Here is a 6545-nt window from a genome sequence, read left to right as displayed (position 1 = left end):
CACCACCAGGGTCAGGAATGAGCAGACTTCACCCAGTATGACTGGTGTGAAGCCCTGCCCTACCTCAGCCTAGCTCACACCCCTCAGGTTTTATTTTGTCCTCAACCACTCCAATTTTGGCTCAACTGACTGTATAGAAAGCACCAAGCACCTGAAATACGTTGCTCTGAACATAGAACACAAGCGTTTCTTTACTGGTGTCAAAAAAGCACCAGTGGGCTATACTTATGGCAGCAGAAGTGTCCAAATCCAGATATTGAAACCCAAATAGCTGAAAGGTATGAATTAGAGCCAGCCAGCGTGGGCAGCCCGGTTACACCTGCCAACAGATGAACACACAGCAGTGCTTTTTAAAGCCAAACCAAAACAAGCTACTGCTAAAACCAAGCAAATGCCCACAGAGGTACAAGCCTAAATAAAAGGGATATGAATTAGTGTGCAAAAGTGCCTGAAATAAACTCATCACACCTGCATTGGAATGGCCCTGTTGAAGCAAGGTTTAAAATAAAGCTGCTTGATGGTGCTGCAGGAGGCAGGTCCAGGGGTGCGTCACCACACCGGGATGGAGCTGGAGCCACAGGTCACTTCTCTGGAGCTCAGCAAGAGGAGGAAAATGCAACACCCAGCACTGAGCAAGAGCTCAGGGCAAACTCTTCTCCTGTCCAAGCAGATCTGTCCAACCTCACGTTACGGATGGCGTTACAGCAATCCCACAGTTCCCAAGATGCTTTCACCACACAGAGTCCTGTCCTGCCTCCCAGAAGCTCCAGCAATGTCCAGAGTGGTTTCCTTGCAGGTAGCAGCCCCACGGGATGCTCAGGTGCTGGAGGTTTTGCTTTTATCCAAACGATACCCAAGAACGAGCCACAAAACAAGGTGGAAAGCAGAGCGGAGAGCAGCTGCTGACAGAGTGATGCATCCACATCTGGGGTGGGGTGGGATGACACTCCCAGGGCGGGCAGGATAGGGAGAGCCGGTTCCTCCGGCACGGCTCGCGGTGACGAAGCCAACCCACCCACCCCGACCTCGGCCGGGAGGTGCCGAAGCCACTGCCTCCCTGCTCCAGGAGAGATCTGGAGGTGCCTCATCACCCAAAAAAAGTGGTATTTCCACAGTGCCTTCCTGGGGTACCACCACGTGGGAGGTGTGGCTAGGTCGGAGCCCCACAGGACTGATGGAGGCTGATTCAGGCAGCAACACCCCCAACATTCATGGCTCAGTTTCATGTTGCACCTCTGGGAACACCCAGATCTCCCATCCTGCCTCTGATCCTGCCTAGCCCTACTTAGCTTGAGGGTCCAAAAGTGCAGCTGTGCTGTGGGTGCTCTGCAGCCCCTCACCTGCTTCTCAGGTCACTGCCCTGGCTGCTGCCTCCATCCTCTTGGCCTGGATCACATCCAGGGGGAAGATGCTGCCTCACAGCGGGTGGGAGGAAGTGGAGAAGGAAGTGGCCCCAGTTTGGTTTACATGAAGCTGTCAAGCTGCTGCACTGATGCTGCCCAGTCATGGACAAACCAACCCACCCCAACCAGCTCCACCAGCACTGGGAATGCAATTGCCAGCAGCCAGGAGACTGGTCTGGAAGGACATGCAGAGTCATGCAGCACTTTCCAAAGCACCAAGTGATAAAGGAATCCCTGCACATCCCCAGGGCTGAAGGCCAGAGAGGGCACAGACACTCACTGCCAGGAGGCAGGATGGGTCACAGAAGCATGACAGCCCATGGAGCACCAGGTGACAGGGCCAGAGCTGGGCTGTGACACCAACCAGCATTCCCATTGGACAGGTTTTCATACCTGCAGTGTTTGTCATTCATACCTTCACCTCTTCCCTCCTCCATGGAAAGCAACCAGCCACGCAGGGTGCTCGGCAGCACCAAGCAGAGCCACACTGTGCCGGTCACACAGGGCCTGCAGGAGCTCAGTGCTCAAAGTGGAACAGGAAAGCTTTGCTGATATTCACATCTCCTTTTAGGGCTCAGACAGAGCACCCACATCCCCACTGGGGTGCCAGGATGGCCAGGCAGGCCTGGGATGCCCCCACGGCCAGCCCCCACCCAGCCTAATGTGGTCTGAGGGAAGTCCAAATCCATCACCAGGAGAGACTCCTGGCTCCAAGCACGTGGCGGGAGGGATAATCTGTTTATGGTGCCGGCAGACGTAATCAGCCTGTCTCGGGTGGAGGCAGGGCTTGTTTTGTTCAGGCTTGGCAACTGAGCGGGAAGGGGAAAAAAAAATTAGTGGACTGTTGCAGCAGAGCTTTAGCCTCAGCCTCCAACACTGAATGCAGAGAGCCCTGAGCACCGAGGAAACTGTGCCAGGGCTTCCAGCAGCCCTGCAAGAAAACGACAGACTGAGCCTGGGCTGTGGGTGAACCCACAGTAACTCCTGTCCCACCACCTTTGTGGGTATAGTCCTGTACTCACCAAAGGGTCCTCTCTGACCGCAGCGCTTGCTGCTCCCTGCCTGCATCTCAGAAACAGGGTCACAGCTCTCATATGGACCTACAGGAGACCACAGTCCCAGAGCAGGGACAACATAGTCTTTGTCCCCTGTGCACTGACTCCTGAACTGCTCAGGGCTGCCCGGGACCTGCTTCTGGCACAGTTGAAGAGGAAAGTCACCACAAAAGTTGTGGTTGCAACCTCAAGAGGAAATTTGGGCAGTTTCAACTCCCCTCCTGGTTTTACACACCTTGGAGCCTGAGAGAACATCACTGATGGGTGAGTCGAGCAGCCGTCACCCAGGAAGAATGGGGAAGGTGACAGGGTGTTTGGGATGGGGTGTCATACCCAGGCTATCCTGCCCACAGCATGGCTTCTAGGAACTGAGAGACGGGCATCACTTTACATGTTGCATGCTCCCAGCAGGATGCCACATGGACCACCAGAATCCTGCGACCCCAGCCTGTGGGAGGTTCTGCAAACAGCACCGTGCAAACCCAGGCTTCTGTGGCATTCCCAAGGGCTGGGGACACTGCCCGGCCCCAGTGGTTAAGCCACTTACATCTCAGTTTCCCTGCCTGTACAGTGTTTCCCATCTGCTGTCACTTTGTGATGGGCAGTGGAGCAAGGCCAAGCCCCAGAGCAGGAGGCTGCTGTGGGCATCCACAACCATTCCCAGTGTGAAAGCACTCTCCAGCCCCCTGCCTGTATCCAGGAGGCTGTTCGCTGCCCCTGGGTTCAGTTCAAGCTCAGCTTTTTCCAGCCCAAAACCCAAGCAACTCCTGAGGACAGCCATGGATGGACACATGGGGACAGCCTCTCCATCCACCTCCCACTCTCCTGCAAAAACACATTTGCACAGCAGGGGTGCAGGGATGAGCTGGCTGCTTCCAAAGCTGCCAATCACCTCAGCCAGGCTTCCACCTCACTGTGCAGGAAAGAGGACAAACTAGACCGGACAGACCAGACTCAGGGAGCGATGAGCAGGAGGCACTGTGGGGCAGCTGGTGGGCACTGTGCACCGCACAGCCCTCCCAGCACGCCCCAAAGGAGCTTCCCAGTCTGTCTGCTGCGCGAGCAGCAGGAGTGACCGACCGGAGGGACAGGAAGGGGAAAGGTTGAATTCCCCCTTGGTGCAAGTAGCCGGTCTCCTTCTGCAAATACCCTGGCCCTGGCCCCAGGGCTGCGCTCAGGGTCCATCAGCTGCCCTCAGCTCAGGCAGTGGGAGCAAGAGCTGGAAGAGACCAGCTGCAGTTTGCACGGGCAATCTGTCAAGCAGCAGCAAAATGGAAGTGGGAAGGAACAGGCCTCACAATCCCAGCTCCCTCCCTCCTTAAGCAGCCCTGGAGCCCGCCGAGCCCCACAGAGAGCAGGCGTATCTAACCACCTCCCACATCGGGGCTTCCTCAGCGCCTGGGAGAAGCCACAACATCTCTCCAGAGTGCTGGAGAGGGGATTTATCACTTCCTCAGGTGCCAGAACAGATAAGGTGCGGCGCCATGCAAAGAAAAAAAAAAACCAACAAACCAGCAGTAAATAAGTGTGCAAAGGGTTCTCCAGCAGCCAAAGAGCACCCAAAGGCACCATCGTGCTCCTTCCCTTGGGCCAGTCACCCAAAGGTGACTCTGACACCCAACCTCATGTCTCTCCTGAGCACCCGCTGCCCTCACTGCCTGTTCATCACTCTCTACTGCCCACAGGGAACAGCCACCAGGTCCCTGCCTCCCCCAGCTCCTCTGGCCATGCCCCCCAAGGTCCCTGTCCCCTGCAGCTACCAAGAAGGGCGGGTTTGACATTTGCAGAGAATCTTACGCTGTTCAGTCCTAATAATTAGTCAAGTACAGGCGGATTTTTGCAGCATGATACAAGCAACTGGGAGCAGGGAGCGCAAGCGCGGGGGCTGTTTTCCAGGGAAGAAGGAGCATTTCCTTCCCCAAAGAACAGGGGGTGGAAGCAAAAGTGTGCCTGGGACATGATCCTCCACCCAGCCACTCTTTGGACAATGCAGAGAGCCAGGACCACAGGGTCCAGGGCATCACATTCCCATTGATGCAACACCCCAGAGCAAAGCCAAGCCTGTGATCCAACGCTGACTCTCCAGCCTTGTGGCTGCTGGGAGCCGGCTGCTCGGCATCCAGAACAGTAGGAAAGTGATAATGTCCAAAGGAGGAGAGATGGAAATCACCACCACTCCCCACTGCTGGGTAGTGGTGTCGTGGGCTGGGATGGGAGGAGGCACTGGGAAAAATATGCAAGCTCCATTTGCTAACTGGGTGGTCCTCTGGGCATCCATGCCACGGTCTCAAGAATAATAAAGGCACTGGTAGCTGGAAAGACGTCCTCAAATTCCTCTATCTGTGCCAGTCCCCATGCCCCGAGAGAGAACACGCATGGAGAAAATTAAAAGCACTCTCCTCTTCTTCCAATTCAGGCCAAGTGTAATTCTGAGGTTAATTCCCAGCCTGTTCCTGTTGTGGGGGGCTTCATCTTCCTTACAAACCAACAGCGTGTGCACACGGGCATGGCTCGGTCCAGGCCAGTCAGCATGGAGAGCAGGGACCCCACACAGGGACACACCCATGGCCCTGCAGAGCCTTAGGTGGCTTCCTTGGGAAGCGTCCCACTGGCCAGGATGGCTTTGTCCTGCAGAGAGAAAAGGGTCCCCGGGAATTCTCCATCCTCCGGGGGCAGGCTCTGGGAAGCTGAGCTGATCTCCACACAAGGTTTGCAGGAGGTTAAAGGGAACTGTTTGGTGCCAGCACAACACGAAGGAGGGAATTCCCATGAAAAAGGAATTTCTTCCTTGCCGGGAAAGGGGTAGAGTCAGGGGAGCTGGTGACAGGTAGGCGGAGCATCCAGGGAAGAGCCATCAACAGCACCATGTCTGCTGGGGATTGAGAACCAGATCCTGCCACTGCACAAGGGCCACAAGGCTCTGAGCGCCCACATCAGGGCTTGGATTCATCGGGGCAGACCCACAGCAACACATCTTCCCAAGGAGGGAGCAGACACGGCGACTGACCCAGTTTTTCCCATGCCATACGGGCGCCCCAGAAGGTCAAACCCAGGCTAGGGGGCAGAGGTGGGGGAGCAAGGGCACGTCACCTCCCGCCTGCAGCCCTGGGGGGGAGTACCAGGGCTCCCGTGGGTGGTGGGACCACACGTAGCCACCCCAAGTCACACCAACCCCCAGCCAGCAGCACGGCCACGCACAAAAACAACTCGTGAACGCAGCACTCCCGGGATTAGGGACTTGGCGTCCGCGCAGCTCTTTGAAGTTGGAAGCGTTAAGTCTGATTATTATTAGAGAGCTCCAGCTCATTAATCCTGATGTTTGGGGCTGGATTCCCCCCTCCCGGCTCCATTCCTAATCTGGTTCCCGAGTACAACGGGAATCCACTACTACCACTAAATATCCGTGACTCTTTGAAAACACTTGATGTTCCCTGCAGCTCCAGCACCCCAAAGCACCCCGGGAAGCAGGAGGGGCAGCTCCTAACGCCCACACAGGTATTTTTATAGAATAAAAATCCAAAAAAAGACAGGAGCACGCAAGTGTGAAGTACCTTCACCTTTCCTGCAAGCCAAGTAGAAAGGTCAGATGACTCAAAAGGACTTTTCTAGCCCGACTCTAGGTGATCACCAACACGGTCCCTGTCCATGGGGTGAGCACAGAGCCCCCCCACAGCACAGCGTGGGACCCCCCCTACCCAAGCTTAACAAAACAAACGTAAAAGGCCCCCCAAAAAATCAAGAGCTGTGGAAACGAACCGCTATTCCTGGGTGTGCTTCAGAGCACGCACACCCCCACGTCCTGCCAGCACGGAGCCTCCTCCTGACACGGGGTAGGGATGCGTGGGAGGTGGGCAGGGGGAGCAGCGGGCCGGGGGCTGCTCGGGCAGGAGGGTGCGTGTGTGCATCACGCTGCCGAGAGCCACCATCTTATCTGGGAAGCGGGATTACTTCACCCCGGCTGCGAGGCAGGAACCGAGCAGGATTGCGCCGTTTTCCCAAGCGGAGCCCCCACGCGGGGCCCGGATCCGGCCGCGGGGCTGATCCCGTCCCTGCGGCGGGGGCGGGCGCCCCCCGGGCACCCCCCACG

This window comes from Chaetura pelagica, unplaced genomic scaffold (assembly GCF_000747805.2).
Source record: "Chaetura pelagica isolate M959 unplaced genomic scaffold, ChaPel_1.0 scaffold213, whole genome shotgun sequence".
Lineage (NCBI taxonomy): Eukaryota > Metazoa > Chordata > Aves > Apodiformes > Apodidae > Chaetura > Chaetura pelagica.
This window is presented reverse-complemented; position numbering follows the sequence as displayed.